The sequence below is a fragment of the Streptopelia decaocto genome (genome assembly GCF_964273445.1).
Source record: "Streptopelia decaocto genome assembly, chromosome: 2".
Classification (NCBI taxonomy): domain Eukaryota; kingdom Metazoa; phylum Chordata; class Aves; order Columbiformes; family Columbidae; genus Streptopelia; species Streptopelia decaocto.
Window position 1 is genome coordinate 47,334,234 of NC_138655.1, and position 18,177 is coordinate 47,352,410.

Genomic DNA, 18,177 nt, shown 5'->3' on the forward strand with positions numbered 1-18,177 from the left:
TACCCTGTTAGTAACACAGTAATTACCAAATACATCCAAGCATCTTTCTGTTTTCTGACATGGAGTTACTGACACCTGCAAAACACAATTACATAGCAACTACATATGCAGCTGCCAGGTGATGTACAGTAGAATGAAGATGGCAGATATCATTTCAGAATTAGGGTCCGCTTCATTAGCATAAAACTGGTGTAACAGCTTAATGATCAGCATTCAAATCTGAAATAAGACCAAGCCACTGAAATCCATGGAGTCATACTGGCTTAAAAGAACTACAAATGCGTGGTGAATCAAACCCAAATATCTGTGTGGAATGATGAATACAACAAACTATATCCTACTCTACTCAAAACTGAGGTGTTCTGCTGTTGCTATCACAGGTTTACCTTGCTGATCACTCGTGGGCAATGGGACCTTGCTGTGCATGAAGCCTCTTATGTCAGCTTCTCACCTCCCTCTGATGTCATTGTTCCAATGACATTTCTAAATAGTGGGTTTAATAGGAGGTAGGCCTCAAGCAGAGGAACTTACCAGGTGATTAAGAAAGCAGAAGCAAAGACTCCAAGGCAAGAAGTGCCTTAAACAATTAATAGAAAACACTGAATACTATTTTGAAGCAAAAGACATAACCCCCAAACTAGGTTTGAAGGGGGAAGGGATTGAAACTGGGCTCTCCAAAGACGAGATGAAAGATGGAAAGCCCGAATTAAGAGTGAAACCAGCAGCCCACTTGAAGTGCATGTACACTAATGCACGCAGTATGGGCAACAAACAAGAGGAGCTGGAAGCCATCGTGCAGCAGGAAAGCTATGACATGATTGCCATCACAGAAACATGGTGGGATGACTCTCATGACTGGAGTGCTGCTATGTGTGGCTACAACCTCTTCAGAAAAGATAGGCAGGGTAGGAGAGGTGGAGGAGTGGCTTTGTATGTTAGAGAGTCACTTGACTCTGTTAAACTTGAGGTCAGCAGTGACAAGGTTGAGTGCCTGTGGACCAGAATCAGAGGGAAGTCCAACAAGGCTGACATCCTCGTGGGTGTCTGTTATAGACCACCCAACCAGGATGATGAAGGAGATGAATTATTCTACAAGCAGCTGGCAGATGTCTCAAAATCGATGGCCCTTGTTCTTGTGGGTGACTTTAACCTGCCGGATATCTGCTGGGAGCTCAATACTGCACAGAAGAGGCAGTCTAGGAAGTTCCTAGAGTGTATAGAGGGCAATTTCCTTCATCAGCTGGTAAATGAGCCTACCAGAGGCAAGACCCCGCTAGACCTACTGTTTACAGAGAAGGGCTGGTGGGAGATGTAGTGGTTGGAGGCCACCCGGGGCATAGTGACCATGAAATAATAGAATTCTCAATACTCAGAGATGCAAGGAAAACCATTAACAAAACCTCTACGCTGGACTTCCGGAGGGCAGATTTTTGCCTATTCAGAAGTCTAGTTCAGAGCATACCCTGGGAAACAATGCTTAAAAACAAGGGGGCCCAGGAGGGTTGGACATGCTTCAAGCAGGAGGTTTTGAGTGCACAGGAACAGGCTATACCAGTGTGCCGAAAGGCTAGCCGGCGGGGAAGACAACCGGCTTGGCTAAACAGGGAGATTCTGAATGAAATCAGAAATAAAAAGAGACTTTACCGACTGTGGAAAAAAGGGCTGGCTACTTATGAAGAATTTATGGAAATAGCTAGATCATGCAGAAAAAAAATCAGGGAAACAAAAGTGCAATTTGAAGTTAATTTGGCCAATTCTGTCAGGGATAATAAAAAGTCCTTCTTCAAATATGTTAACAACAAAAGGAGGGGCAAGGAAAATCTCCATTCTCTGTTGGACTCTGAGGGAAATATAGTTAACAAAGATGAGGAGAAAGCTGAGGTACTTAATACCTACTTTGCCTCAGTTTTTACCAGTAAGACAGGTGGCCCTCAGGACAACTCATGTCTGGAGGTGGTTGACAGAGACAGGAACCCAAATAGGCCCCTTGTATTCCAGGAGGAAATAGTTGGTGATTTACTGAGCCATCTGGATCCTCACAAGTCAATGGGACCAGATGGGATCCATCCTAGGGTGATGAGGGAGCTAGCAGAAGAACTTGCCAAGCCTCTCTCCATCATCTTCCAACAGTCCTGGCTCACTAGGGAGGTCCCATATGATTAGAAATTGGCCGATGTTACCCCAGTCCACAAAAAGGGCTGCAAAGCTGACCCTGGCAACTACAGGCCTGTCAGCCTGACCTCAGTGCCTGGCAGGGTTATGGAGCAGATCATCCTGAATGGAATCACACAGCACCTTCAGGATGGACAAGGGATCAGACCCAGCCAGCATGGGTTTAGGAGAGGCAGGTCCTGTCTGACCAACCTGATCTCCTTTTATGATCAGGTAACTCACCTGGTGGATGAGGGGAAAGCTGTGGATGTGGTCTATCTGGACTTCAGCAAGGCCTTTGACACTGTCTCCCATAATACACTCCTGCAAAAGCTGGTAGCCCATGGCTTGGACAAGTGTACTCTACGCTGGGTTAAGAACTGGCTGGAGGGCCGGGCCCAGAGAGTGCTGGTGAATGGGGCTGCATCTAGCTGGCGGCCAGTCACTAGTGGTGTTCCCCAGGGGTCGGTGTTGGGTCCAGTCCTGTTTAACATCTTTATTGACGATTTAGATGAAGGGATTGAGACCATCATCAGCAAATTTGCTGATGACACCAAGTTGGGAGGGAGTGTCGACCTGCTGGAAGACAGGAGGGCTCTGCAGAGGGATCTGGACAGACTGGAAAAATTGGCTGATTCCAATGGGATGAAGTTCAATAAGGCCAAGTGCCGGGTGCTGCACTTTGGTCACAACAACCCCCTGCAGCGCTACAGGCTGGGCGCAGAGTGGCTGGAGAGCAGTCAGACAGAAAGGGACCTGGGGGTACTAATTGACAGGAAGCTCAACATGAGCCATCAGTGTGCCCAGGTGGCCAAGAAGGCCAATGGTATCCTGTCCTGTATCAAAAATAGCGTGGTCAGCAGGACAAGGGAAGTGAACCTTCCCCTGTACTCTGCATTGGTGAGGCCACACCTGGAGTATTGTGTTCAGTTCTGGGCCCCTCAGTTCAGGAAAGACATTGAAGTGCTGGAGCGAGTCCAGAGAAGAGCAACAAGACCGGTGAAGGGACTTGAGCATAAGACCTATGGGGAGAGGCTGAGGGAGCTGGGGTTGTTTAGTCTAGAGAAGAGAAGGCTTAGAGGTGACATCATCACTCTCTATACCTGAAGGGAAGTTATAGCCAGGTGGGGATTGGTCTCTTCTCCCAGGCAGTTAGCAATAGGACAAGGGGGCATGGGCTTAAACTCTGCCAGGGGAAATTTAAGCTGGGTATTAGAAAGAAATTCTTTACAGAGAGAGTGGTCAGGCATTGGAATGGCCTGCCCAGGGAGGTGGTGGACTCGCCGTCCCTGGAGGTTTTTAAACTGAGATTGGACATGGCACTTAGTGGCATGATCTAATAAACGGACTAGAGTTGGACCAAGGGTTGGACTCGATGATCTCTGAGGTCTTTTCCAACCCAGTCGATTCTGTGATTCTGTGTGATTCTGTGATCTTTGTGACTGATGCAGGTTACATCCATTGTTGTGAAATGGACCCTAATGGCCTATTCTAATGAAGTGCATGTTTATTTCACTTAAGTACAGTCTTAATGTTAGGCATGAGACCTGAAACAAGACTAACTACTAAGGTGCTTAAGGATAAAGATATGTTTATATATACCAGCACACACTCTCCATCTCAGTCTTGAAATTATGCAACTAAATTACATGCTACACACCAAAAAATCTCTGTAAAAAATCACGCTAAAGCACATTCAGAGCTTATTTTTTGAAGCACTTGACAGAAATTAATAATAATAATAGTTGTTGTAATTATTATTATGTCAGAAATCTTGAATATCATATTTAATTTCATAAAATGGTCCACCATAAAGACTCATGTTTGAGGTCTATTTATGATTAGTTAATCTATAATGAAAATAGTCTTTGTTCTCCCTAAGTAAAGGATGAAAGAAATAGAGAAACACAGGACTGCAAATCAAAAAGTCTAAAACCCAGAAAGGAAGGAAAACGATGTATTACAACAAATCTGATGTGGTGGAAGACCACACTGTCATGCTGGCAAAATATAAATACTTCTCTCCATCTACATTCCATTTCCTTTCCTTTGTCTGGGTAACTAAAAATTCATTAAAAAAAAAAAAAAAAGGTATGTCTATTATTTAATCAGACATCTGATTTCAGTTTTTACTATCATTTTGCTTAGCATTTGGCATCCTATTTCACATGCTTGCTGAGTTTCTTCAGCAGTGCCAGAATACAGCCACTTCAAATTTACAGCAATTCATTTAATGTTCTGCCATCCATCAAGATTTATAGCAATACTGTTTGGAGATGCCTGAATCCTATATAATGAAACACAAGGCTATTGATTACAAAATAGGATGATGAAAGGGGGACTGGGTTGTCTTTCAAGAAAGTAGTGGAGGAAAATGTGACTCACCTGTATGTACCCGTTTGAAGATGGAGCACTATAAGCTCTCCCACATTACTGATATGAAAGGATATGGATAATTAAAGGTTTCTCCAACAGCTGTACTGTGGGATTGTTGTTATCCTTCTCTTCTTTGTCCACATTGGGGTGTTTCAGGGTGATTAATTGTTAATTGGCAAATGTAAACATACTCTGAAGCATATTTTGCTGAAAACATACAGCCATTCCAGGGACAGATGTTAATTTTTTTTAGTCTTGTTTGCAAAATCTCACTAAAAGTGGCATTCATGTCTTGTAATTTATCCAAAGGTTTCTAGGGAACAATAGCTTGTATTCTACCTGCTGTAATTTTCCATTAAAACCTGAATTAAGTATAAAGAAGGGTGATTGTAGTATCTGAAAGACTTGATTGCACTAAGATGGTACCTACATGTAAATATATGTCTGTTCATTTGCTCAGTTAGATGTATGCAAGTGCCATGGAATTGAGACCAGAGAGTGACGTGGTCATCAGCACTTTGTGCCTGCTGCTGACATAAATCAGAAAAAAAAAAAAAAAGAAAACAACAACAACAACAACAACATACTTGCTTAATGAACTGGCTTCCTGCCATTGTGTTACGAAAACAGCTAAAAAGCCTCCAAAGGTCCATTGCATGGACTTCTAGTGACAATACATCATTGCTCAGTTCCTGTTGCTTTGTTGTGTCATCGTTATAGTCCAGTGGTTGTATTTCAGCTGCAATGCTTTTGCAGTTGTGTGGAGGTGGTTGCTTCTGCAAACTAGAGAAAAACTCTTTTGGCACTAATGGATATCTCTGTATCAGTGTAAACAGAGAGGTCAAATGTTGATTTGGCATGAAAACGGAAGTGTTCTAGTATATATAAAGAAAAAACAGATAATATCCTTTTCAGTTATTTGTGAATATTCTGTGGGGGCTCACTGTGTCCTTTTTTAAAAATTTGCCAAAACAACAGTGAGTATTTGTAACTAGGTTTGCATTCACAACACATTTAAGAGGATGTGATTATTCTGACTCACAGTACCTGTATGGTTTCTTCAGATTATTTAGTAAAGGTCAAAATATATTACTGCGCTCCCACTTACAGAAGTTTGCTTCCAGAACTGTGCTGAGGAAACTTACTCCTCTGTTGTCTGCTTTTTGCCTGTTATACAGATAAACAGAAACCTTCATTTTCCAGAGCTGTCATTCTCCTATCTTTCATGTGCACTAAACTCACATACAAAAAATATTTCAGAGGGAAACAATAGAAGTGCTTCATAACTCATACACAGTAATTGGTGTCCTGTTGAAATCTAAGGCTTTATCTTGAATTCCTAACACATCTTAAGCTTGCAGCATCTTCACAGAAAGAACGTGGCGGCACTGTGTCTTTGCTGATATAACTTTCATTCCAGACATACGATCGTTTTACTAGTTTATGCTCAAAACATTTCTAGGTACATTTATACATATATATGAAAGTTTCAGTGTAGCCAAGTGAGAAACAAAGAGTTTCTCAATCTTTTGAGGACATATCTGCCAGACTTTTTAGCTAAGAAATCTCTATTATTATAGTTTTAACTAGCAAGAACTTCTACGAGGTCTTAATAGGCACTACTTAATCTTAAAATAGTGTGTCTTTCAATAGGTATATTTAAATTGAGAGTTTTATTTTAGTGCTAAAACCATTTAAAAACACCTGGGGGTCATCCATAACATGGACCTTTCATATCTGACCTACTTGGAAAACAAACAAACAAACAAACCACACACACACACAAAACAACAACAACAACACTATTACTACTTTTTTGGCTACAAACTGCACACTACTCTGTTACCAAGAAGTACAGTAGAAATATCAGAGGCAGTTGAAATTGTGGTTGTATTTGGAAAATTATTGCTGAAGGAATATCTGTATGAGCATTGCCATGAAAAAAAAAACTAGTTATCAAATTCAGGGAAGTTGTGTTTTCTTATCTCAGGATCCAGAAATCATCTCAATCAGGTACCTGTTCCGCATGATTTCTGGATACCTGTTCCTTGCCTTTGTGTGGTAGCCATAAGGTGGATGAAGGGTGAGTGAACTGCCCATGATATGCATAGAGGGACTCCAGCACCCATGGCATATAGGTAGCAGAGAAACTGGAGCACAGCAGTCTTCCACGTGGGTTGTATGATCTTCTGCCCAACCACTTTCCTTCAGGGAACTCACCTTGCATCCTAATGCTAGATCTTGCACTGGTAGAAAAAAATGAAAAGGAAAAATGACAATTTCAGAGGTCATTTCAACTGCTCTGGTAGAAACAAGTAGCTATTTACATTTGTTGAAAATGTCCGGGGGAGGATGGGGAGACACAACAATGATCAAAAACCAGTTCCTTCTTCCTTCCTCAGTTAACCCCAAATTAAATGTAAGACTCATCAAGCCTGACTCAAATTTAAGAACCAGAAGTATTGTTCCTCTGAGATCAACTGTTAGGAACCCCAGGCACCAAACAAACATGGGTCCTCTTGAAGATGACCGTTTCGGAAGTCAAACCCTATTCTTCCCAAGAGTGCTGTTCCTCAGGAAGGAAGCTATAGCATAAGGGAGTCCTCACAGACTGAAGGAAGCTCATGGGGGAGGTGTGGGGACTCCAGAGCACTGAATAACTCCAGGGAACTGGTTATAATGAGTACAAAAACCCAGAGCAGACAGGCTTAAGTACACAGAACTTGGCATTGTTCTTAGAAGCAGACATCTATCAAAGAACATCAAAGGAGTCACATAATAAGTCATTATTATTATTATTATTATTATTATTATTATTACTATCATTATTACTATTATTACTATTATGTTAATCAGATCAGTTAAAATAAGAGCAGGTCTGAATTTGTACTCAGTCTTTTTTTTTTTTAATTTTTTTTTAAATTAACATTTTCATTCACACCTTTTTCCTCCTTTCTTGCTACATATATGTTGAGAATTTTCTGTTATACCATCAAACATCAGTGTTGCTGGAAGACAGAGAAAACACCTGTGTCCTTACATGACCTAAAAGGAAATATAAGCCTCATTTCTCAGTTGTGCATTTTGTCAAGTTTTAGTGTATAAATTTAACTATGAATGAGAAGATTGTGACTATATCTCTGTTTGAAATGTATAGTTCACTTTTTCAAATCTGTATGTGTCATTTCATTATTTCTAGCCTATTCAGAGTGCATTTCTTATCCTTTCCATTATCACCCTGGAAAAATAGACTAAATTGGGTCACTACTGTGTTCACACCATCTCCTGGGCTGCTGGACACCTGGGTTTTTAGGACACTGTAATACAACAAATGTTTACAAACTTTTATTGCTTTTTACATCCAAACACAACATCTTGGTATTTCCCAATACAACATCTACACTAGGCTGATGGGAGAGATATTCAGAGCTCTTTTTCAGTTGATATTTCCCAGATGTTTGTGTCAAACAGCAATGCAATGTCTTCAACAGCTCAAACAAAGCTGCAAGGTCACACTTAAGCTTATCACATAGACAATCATATTCACCCTTGTCTCCATATCCTAACAGAACTGGTACAATCATAAATCCCACATAAACTCAGCAGTACCATATACCCTTGTGACATGATGGGAGGGCAGGGTTTGCTTTGGTTTTGTTCTTTTTTAGCTTGCTTTTAAGTGTGATGGGGAGCTCACCATAAACTGGATTTTTAGCTACAGTTTAACTCTTCAGAAGGGCAGTCTCATGGCAAGGTTTTAATTTACCAACATGCAAAGAAAATTTTGAAGTCTTCAGTACATTTCTAAGCAGCTTCCAGGGTTATTTAAATCTTCATTACCTGTATTTGGGAATTCGCTAAATAAAATTAAGTCTATTCCTAATACTAATTTAATTCATTGAATTAGCTTTCAGTGATTTATTAAATAAATAATATTATTATCCTACAGAACCAAACTAAATAAGTTTAATTAAGTCATTGTTTCAGGAATGCATAGATATTTGGATTTGTACAAATGTGAGACCCTGGTTTGACGGTCTTTACATCTATATCTGTACATATTTCAAATGAATGAGACAAGAAAACTCACTTTTTTTTTTTTTCTTTTGCTAATATATCTACACTTAGTATGCTTTCGTACATGAAGGTTCTTCACTGGTAAAATGTGGCACAGCTCATTTACAGCTAGAGCACCTGAATAAGTGATATTGAGAAGTGTAACTTCGCTTCTTGTCGCAATCCCATTTCATTTCATTTCATTGCAGTTCTAGAAATTTATATAACCAAAAGTAGAAATAATAAGCATTATTTTACTTTATTGTGTTTTTTTCAGTGACACAGGAACATGCACATTAACCAACTTATATCATTTAAATAACTTATTGTTATAACGTCTGGTTTATATTGCCCTGAAATAAAACATTATAAGAATAAGCCTGCAAACCCAAACATCATGATCAGATTTACTCAAAAGTAAAATAATTCTATCCTCAAGACCCAAGCTTTTAGAAAGCTGGAAAATCTGCAATCAGGAGGCCACAGTAAACACTGGCCTGTCATGCCCTATCTGATACAGAGCTGTTGCCAAAATGGCCTCTGTTGCAATTAAGGAAACAAAACACTCAGGCTCGACCTAGCAATTATGACCTTTGGCATTCTCACCACTATACTGCACCTAACTGATTTTAACAGAAGTAGACAAGGTGCATTCAAAGCATCAGCAGTTTATCAGCAGCACACAGCAAACACTCAGGCCACCATCAACTCTACATTAATTTTCTCTCCCTCTTGTTCCAACTGGTTCACTTCCACTGATAATAAGTACAATAGGAAGTACTTGGGGAAAAAAGTACATACTGCCATAGGAGCTGAAAGCAAAATTCCTCTACTCTCAAGCATGTGGCTAATGCCTAAAATTAGTGCACAAAAGCTATATTACTGAACACAGAATGACTTAAAAGGCCCCTGCAGAAGAGAGTGAGATCCTTGCCATTATTTAAATGTTTCCAAATTTATAAGTAGATTTGATGTGGGCTTTTTGCTGGTAACAATACAGTGGGAGGCAGACAGTGAATCTAACTTGCATATTTCCAGTTGCTAAGGTCTCTTGATGGCTAAGCTTGCAATCACCTTCAAATTAAAGATACAGTTTGCAACCATCTTCATGCTTTGCCCCAAATAAAAAACTCTCCATGAGATATCACGTTCCAAGGCAGCTTCTTCCTTTGTGACTTGGTAATAATCAGGACTGTGGGTCTATAAAGGGTAGAAAGAGGGCTATGAAGATAAAAAACACAAAGTTTTATTTTGAGTGTAACATCACTACAGCATAAATGGTGCATTTTATTACAAAATGATACAAAATAAAGAGGTGCATTGACATGAACATATACAAGACTAAATTAAGCAAGAAGAACTAATTTACAACTTATTTGAGAAAGGGTGTTAGCGAAAAGTAGAAAGAAGAAACCGATGCTGTGACAAAGAGTGTCTAAATATTAGGGAAAATTAAAAAGCTGTTAATTCAGTTCAGGACACTTCAGCACACATGTTTTTGAAAACTTTTTTTTTTTCCTTTTTTTGTTTTAAAGACCCTTGGTAGAATGAGTTTCTTGACCATAACTGAAACACAACTGAAAGCTGAGTGCTTTGGGAAAACAATGAGATTTGTCACTAAATCAGTCAGGATACAGGTAATAGAGACAGAGAATAATTATTTTTCAAGGCATAACCAATGTTAACACAGTCTGCATAGGAAAAATCTGCATCTTATCAAGTAACAGAAGCAGATCCCTCCACATAAACCTCAGCAGTATAGTTTAATTTCGTGACATCATTAGTTTGTTTTGCCATGTTATCAGTCTCCAGTGGCTCTCCTGGGATATTGAGATTTCAGCTTTGGTAAGAATAGCAAGATGTGAAAAAACGACAAAGAAGAACAGTTAAATGTCTGTCAAAGCAGGTCACAGAGATTCATCTGTCTTCTTTAAGGTAGGAATGGAGGTAAGGAAGTGTGGGAAATTAGTTCACATTGGAAAGTTAGAAAGTCAGCGTTGATGTGTAGTCACCATAGCAGCTCCTAAGATGCTGAGAGAGAAGTACAATGAGATATTTTTCGAAACTGTTGCTCAGCAAACCACTTAGAAAACTTTCCAAGCTCACTGCTTAAACCTGATAATCCTAAATCTCAGAGGAAAATTATGAAATGCCCCAAGCCCAAGAACTGTTGATTTCTTCCCGAGCAAGATATAAGTGTTCTCTTGCTTCCAGCCTGGCTGGTTTTTTCACTTGAAATCTTAATTCTAACAAATCTTGCCTTGTATTGATCACCCATGTGTTTACAGTTCAATTAAACTACTGTATATGGTCATAGTTTTCAAAGAACAGTGTCTACTATTGCTATCCACATGTAATGCAGCTTTTAATCACAGGAAGCTGCAGCACTCATCAATAGTACATTGAAATTACTATTTTTTTCTTCTCAGTTCTTGTCATTGGTAAGATAAATGAAACCTCTCCAGTCTTCAGCCTTCCTTCAATTGATAACAGGCTGCTTAAAAAGAAAATGTTAAACCTTGTGTGAAAAGTCTTCTGATTCAGATTAAAGAAGCATTTAATAGCTCACCCTGCCAATAGCAAAGATCTCTGGAGGAAAGGAAAAAAGGAGTGCAACAAGACAAAAAATGGTTTCATTGACTTTTAAGCTGCTGAATGTAACAAGACTGTGCAACACTTTCATCAGGCATCAACATCTTGGCTCTGGGGTAAAAGACCTTTGATAAAGAGAGAACTCTCCCCAGTTACATAAAATCAGAAAAATACTAAGGAAAGTTCACTTCAAAGATAATCTACTGGTGCTGAATTTTAAGGAAACTATCTTATAATTTATCACTGTTTTCAAGAGCTTTTACTCACCATGGTGGGGGGGTTGATAGATAATCCATCAGTGACTCCACAGCCAATCACTGTTTAATAACAGAAAGCATTTCAGAAACATATGCTAAGATACTAGTACAGTCTGCAGCTACTTTTTCTGCCATCTCAGCCCATTGTACTACAAAATCTACCCTTGTGAAAAATGGTATGATAAATTCTCTATTCTCTTGTCACGATGGGAGGATATGGCGAGCTGCTGGCTTTCCTAAAGCTATGGAGCTGGATTTATGATTAATTACTTTAGTATTCCAGCTCTTCTTTTTTTTTTTTCCCTGAGCATATACAGAAGGGTGATACATGCATTAAAAAGTCTGCATAAATTAACAACTTAGATTAATATAGTTTAAAAAAAAAAAAACTTGTTACAAATTAATGACACAAAATATAAAACTTCAATTCATAGATCAAATCTGATCCATGTAAGAAATATCCAAAAGCCATCACCAACTGACGGCTCTTTACTGTTGCTATGACAGCTATATCTCCAGGACAGGCTGAACGTCACCAGTTCCATCTGGTGGAAGCAACACTGGATGAACGAACACTAATTTAGTTCTCACATGCACTGACACTAGCATGAACTAGGATGAAAACTACATTTTAAAAATCTAACAAATCAAAAGCAAGATCAAAAATACATTGCTAACCTCCAGGGCTACCACCAGAAACACTCACACAGGTTCCTGTGAGACTACCCTGCTTATACCTAGCATAAACAGAGGTGTGTGATCCAAATCGACAATGCAATTTATATGCTTAAATCTCATTCAACAAACCACTGAAACAAATCCATAGATTAGGAATTTGAATTAGTTAATCTTATAATCTTTTCTGACATCATCCTAAATGAGGACTTCCTTCTCTTTTAAATTCAACCCTCTTTGTTAAGAGAGAGATTTAAAAGTACCTCTATTCATCATTTTGCTGATATGATGACTCACCACTATACTTTAACAGGAATCTATTGTAAAATTGTCTTGGTCAAACATTCTTTCACTTGATCCATCACCCAAAGAATAAATAAAACTTCCAAGAGGGAAGTGTTAATTGCCTCTTCTTGAAGTTGCCCAAGGGCTCTCAGCTTAGGCCGAAGTTCATGGTATCTGTGAAAGCACGCTAAGCTCTTCATTCTTACCAGATCCCCATTTCAAGCAGTTCCAAAGTGTGGGCTGAGACACTAAGGTGAATAGCAGCTCCTCAGTTCTCTCTGGATATGCAGCTGCATAAACAAACACATAGTCCAGCCTATAAATAACAAAACAGAAAGATAAGGTGCCTTTAAACAGCACATAAATCAATGCATTGTGTGTGAAACCTCCCTAGGTTGCATATTTGCATAATGTAATATTAGCTCTATATGATCGGCCTCTTTTAATTATTTATTTTTTCCCCTCAGAGAGTCAAAGCAATTCTTTCTCACAGCAAGCTTTATTAAATGTACAGAGGTTCACATAGCTATGCCTATGAAGTGATTTTCTCATGCTAAGTAATACTTTGTTTTTCTATAACATACTACTCAACATCAAAGAAGAAAATGTTTCCATAATAAACACAGTTATTTTTCCATATGTTTGTGCTCCCTAGAGCCATAAAACACACAACAGGCATGCCCTTCCTGTTACATCTGTATATATTCTGTCTACTAATTGTATCTTCATACTTTGCTCCAAAGGTACCTGGACTCTAGATGGTGGTAAACAAAGGCATCCTGTTTCCGGTTTTACTGCTGTGCTCCCTTGATAGTTTAAATGGGTACAGAAACCGTCTGGTCTTTTTGAGGGGTACCTCATGGCCCTCATTTGAGGACAAAGGTGAAGCACCTTGACTGAACAGCTTTGAATTACTAGTCTTCCTATTCCTCGTAGGTGGATAAGGAAATTTACTACCAGCTGTTAAAATCAGATGACTGCTTATTGCTTTCACCTGTAATTAGAGTTGAATATACAAGATTGCCATGATCACTCAAAGGCTGACAGAGTGCATATTCCTCATCGTCACATTTGAGGGTGTTTTCCCAGTTGGGTCATCTTTGTCTTATGTAGGGCAAGAGAGGTGTAATGTTTCTTTTTTTTTTTCTTTTTTTCTTCACCTTCAGAATTCATTGACATTTCTCAGATTTAACAGGCGATTAAACTTCCACTTTTAAGTTGAACATCAATGTTGTGCTAAACAGAGAGTCTTAGTAAATTTCATATTGGTAATCAGACCCAAAACAGACAGTTCCATATCCAGTATCTTCTAGACAACCTCCAAAGAGACAATCAATAACTAAAGCACTTTGTCAAAGTGTCTTTTTTTGCAATGGATACTGAGGCTTGGAAAGCATAATGTGTTTGCAGCATTTAATTCAGTATTCACACAATTTTTGGGAAAGGAATTTGCCTTTCCTCAGTTTCTCAGTGAGCCAGAATGAATGTTGAAAATAAAAGAATGGTCTCCATTATAGCACAGGACCAGTCTAATATATTTTCCATCTTTTTGAGACAGTGTAGAGTGGAAACAAAAGGTATATAGCATTAAGTTATGATACCAAGCTATCAAAACAGAAGTCAACTTTTGTTGTACCATCAATGCATGTCCCCTTCTCTTTTGCAGAATTCTATCCTTTCACACTATACCTAAAATTCTTTTGTATCAAGAGTGAGGAGGGAAAGCAAGATAAGCCATGTGAATATGTACTATTGCATAATATCCTGCTAACTTTGCTTAGCAAAAAACCCTGCTGGAAGTTTTACTGGAGAAAGGAATACAAAACCCAGCCCTCAGCAATGACACTTCCTACTAAAATGAAGTGTTGAAGTCAACAGATGATCTTCAGAACAAGATTAACAGCTTGACATGTCTTGGCAGCTCCAGGAAACTGCAAGTGTATGAATCTGCCCAGTCTAATGTATTTGTTTTTTATCAGTATTTGTCCCAAGAGATGCTGTTCTTATTTCAGTATTTTGCTCTATTACTCAGGTGAATGCACCTCTCTAAGAAATACCTTCAGCTGCCTGATTGTCATTAGGAAGGGAGATACCTTCCCCACATAAAGGCATCAGTACTTCCCTTGCAGATGCATGTAAAGATAAAGAAAGTTTTACCCACTTCTGCCTGATATGGAAGCTCAGGACACACTGTCTAAAGATGTGAAAATACTAAGATGTAATATATTTTTATTTTTAGTTGAATGTGACCTTTCAAAGTACCAGTTATTTCTCCAGATAGCTTCAAAATGTGACATCTCTATTGTGTGAGAGCTCTTCAATAATCCACAGATTATCCGTGGCTCTAGTTTGGGTTAGGGGGGAAGGGAAGGAAATCTGATTCTTGGGAAATATCAAATAAAAATGAGAATAAAGGCTTGTACCAAAATATTTTAAAAGTTTATGGAATACGCTTTACCAACATTAAATATTTCTAAACTATACAGATGTGTCTGGCTATGTACTAAAAACTAAAATACAAATCACTAGATTATGAAGAGGGCATGATTACTTTCTAAACAATTCAATGTGGTATAGGCAAAGCTGAGGCTTTGTTTGTATAAACTCATCTTTTCCAAACCCGGTGTTTAATAGAGACAGACAGTTGAGCAATTATTTCACATGCAAAAATAAACAGACAGATATTAAATAGAGCAAATATTTGGTTTAAAAAAGAAAATGTTTTAAAATATTGCATATATTCGCAAATGTTGTACATATTTACTTATCTTTGTTTATCTACAGTATGACCAAATTTAAAATTGCCCACATTCAATTTAATTTCTTGTTTTTAATTCAGATAAGCAGTGTTGAATTTTTCTAATTTGTTTACAGCTACTGCTTTGCTTAACTGACATAATGCAGTAACTAGCTCATAATAGTGTTCACCCCATTAATGAGCTCAGGGTACCAGTGAAAATCTGGAAGAATGGCAGATCTTATTTTCCTTTGTTTTCAAGTTATGTTACAATCAGGAAGGTCAAGCTGTAATAGTTCCTTTTTCCTGCCACATGCACTGATTTCTGCTGAAATTTTTCCCCATGTTATACCCCAGTTTAGAGGTTCCAGTGCAAGACTAAGCTGATGAAAATACATCAAGGATGATATATTTACAGTGGAAAATTTCTTGACCTTATTTTTAGTATAGTTAACATTTGCAATCCATTAGTATTTGTATCACCATAGCATCTATCTTATTTAGGGTCTTGCCAGGCAAAGAAAGACAAAACCCTTCTTTCAGACACCTTACGTCTTTCACAGAAAGTTTGACAGTGAGTGGAAAACAGGAAAGAAGGCAAAGTATCAGAGCAAACTATTTCCCAAAATAAAAAATAACAGAATTAAAGCAGAACAACAACATGTCTAAAAGACTAAGCATGTTGCATATACCATAATCAAACAATAGCACTATAATCATAGTTGAGATTAGCAAGAGAATATTTTCTAACACATTGAACTTAGTTAAATCAACAAAAAGGAAGCATCAATAGCTTTGCAGACAAAAGCAAACAAAAAAAACTGAGATGCAAGGGAAATAAACTTATTTCATCATGTGCAATAGTGTAGATGTACTTCCATGGTCATTTGCCTCAGTTATGGACAAGTGTTTGAATTCTATAAATCATTTAACTTTCTAACTCTTGTTTAGCATTTGACCACCTAGAAATATATAAAGTACGAATTTAAGACCAAGAGGAAATCTGGACACAGACATGATAAGGGAAATTCCTGTTTCCTACTCCAGAAATCTTAGAATTTAAATGACTGCAAAGCAGTCTAAAGCCAAGTCACAGAAATTCAAGAGGGAGATAAAGAGGAACAGAACGGGTTGGTGAGACAGCAGAACAATGGTACACAGCAATTCCAGGTCAGTTGAGATAGTCTTTAAGTCAACCTACAGCAAAACATCTTCTGTAAGAGAAAATTATCCTCAGTTTGATCTGTTCCTCCTAAAACATTATCAGAACTAAATTTTATTCTAAGCTGTTCAGTAACAGAAAAATTGATACCTGCCTTCCTAAATTTCACATTTGTATTTAGTAGTTTGTTATTCTGCACATGATGCTGAGACTGTCAAATACTACCACACATCAGTGGAGTTTTTTCTGCCAACTGATAATGATTAAAAAAGATACTTTTGCTAGTATTGCTACAGTAGAAGACTTAAGAATGTAACTGTGAGGTAGATAATCTTCAGATAGATTTTTGCTGGGTATTTCTCTTTGTGCCTTCAGGAACCATCACTGGAAAACAAAACTCTAGGTTGCAGGATTGGATAGTGGAGGGCTTCTGTTAATATAATCAATACAATCAGTAAATCACATGCATTTTTATTTTTCTGATAAGAAAGTATTGACAATTCCTCAAACAAGCCAGCTGAACTTCTATTTAACCTTAATACAGTTGGCTTTTTCCTAATGACTTTATTGATTCTTTGTTCAGGGTTGGGTCGGGGAGCGTTGTTTGGTTTTTTTGTTGTTGATTGGTTGGTTCTTTTTTTAAAGGAACACTCTAGGGAAAGAACTAGTCTAATACTTCTATGTTTAGTCAAAATTGAATCCGTTTCCTGGTCTGTTTTATGTCCTTTACATATTTGTGTCATAAGCTTCCAATTATAGTTCATAGGCACATTCCTTTCAAATCAAAGAGATAAAACTAGTACTAACGTGGCTGCAAATCCACACTCTTCAACAGCTTTCCTGTGGTACCTACCTAGCATATAGACATTTTAGTGGATCTGGGTTGAATTGACTTGTCTCTTCAGCTCATAAAATTTAATACACATCAGATTAGTTGCAATGTGTCAGGGAAGAAAAGAGGAACTGCCCAAGATAGCTCAATGATATTTTCTTCTTGTCATAAGAAACATGAGAGGAACATACACAAAATTAATGCTGAAATGCTAACTATTGAAAATCAAAACAGTAAAGTTATACATAAAAGGGGAAAAAAACACATTTCTATATATGTAAAATGTATATATTCATAAAGTTACATGTACATAATGTACAAATTATTTTAACATCAAATGTATATCATCTTTTCTTCTTCTAGTTAAAGAATTTAGTCTCCTTTTGTAAGCGGAATTGTAAGTAGGCAGATTCCAAAAAGAGAAAACAAGAATATGAGCAAGCCAGAAAAATGTCCACATAAAAGTTTCACTGAAAAGCATTAGTTAGAAAGAAAATGAAAGAAAGAGCATGATAAATATACTAACACAAGCTAAGGTAGAGAGAGAAACATTTCTAGTGGTCCTTTTTCATAAAGCAGTCTGCTAAACCACCAATGAAGCATCCAGTGAAACTGGAGAGAGAGATCATTTTTTAAAATGTTGAAAGGAAATCCTCTACATACACAAAAGTCACCTGTAGAAGTCTTTGCCACAAGGGTGACACTGAGATCGAAGTCTTAGAGCAACACAGCACAGGACCGAGCACTAATAAGAGGACAATGAACAGCCACACTTCCAGTTAATTTAAACTAACATAACTGCTTTGATGTTATTAATCCTTAGGCTCCTAAGCACTAATCATCACCTGAGTGGTTAGGATCAAAAAAATAAACTTTTCTTGTAAGAAGGTTGCTGACCATTGCAAGTTATTAGACTTGTCTCTAAAAAACTTGATAGTGTACAATTTGCAGTATGGATTGGTTTGAAAAAGTATAGTAGGTCCAACACTATTATATCTGTAAGTAGGATATGTATTTAATTTCAGAATACAATCTTTATTATTTAATTGTTGAT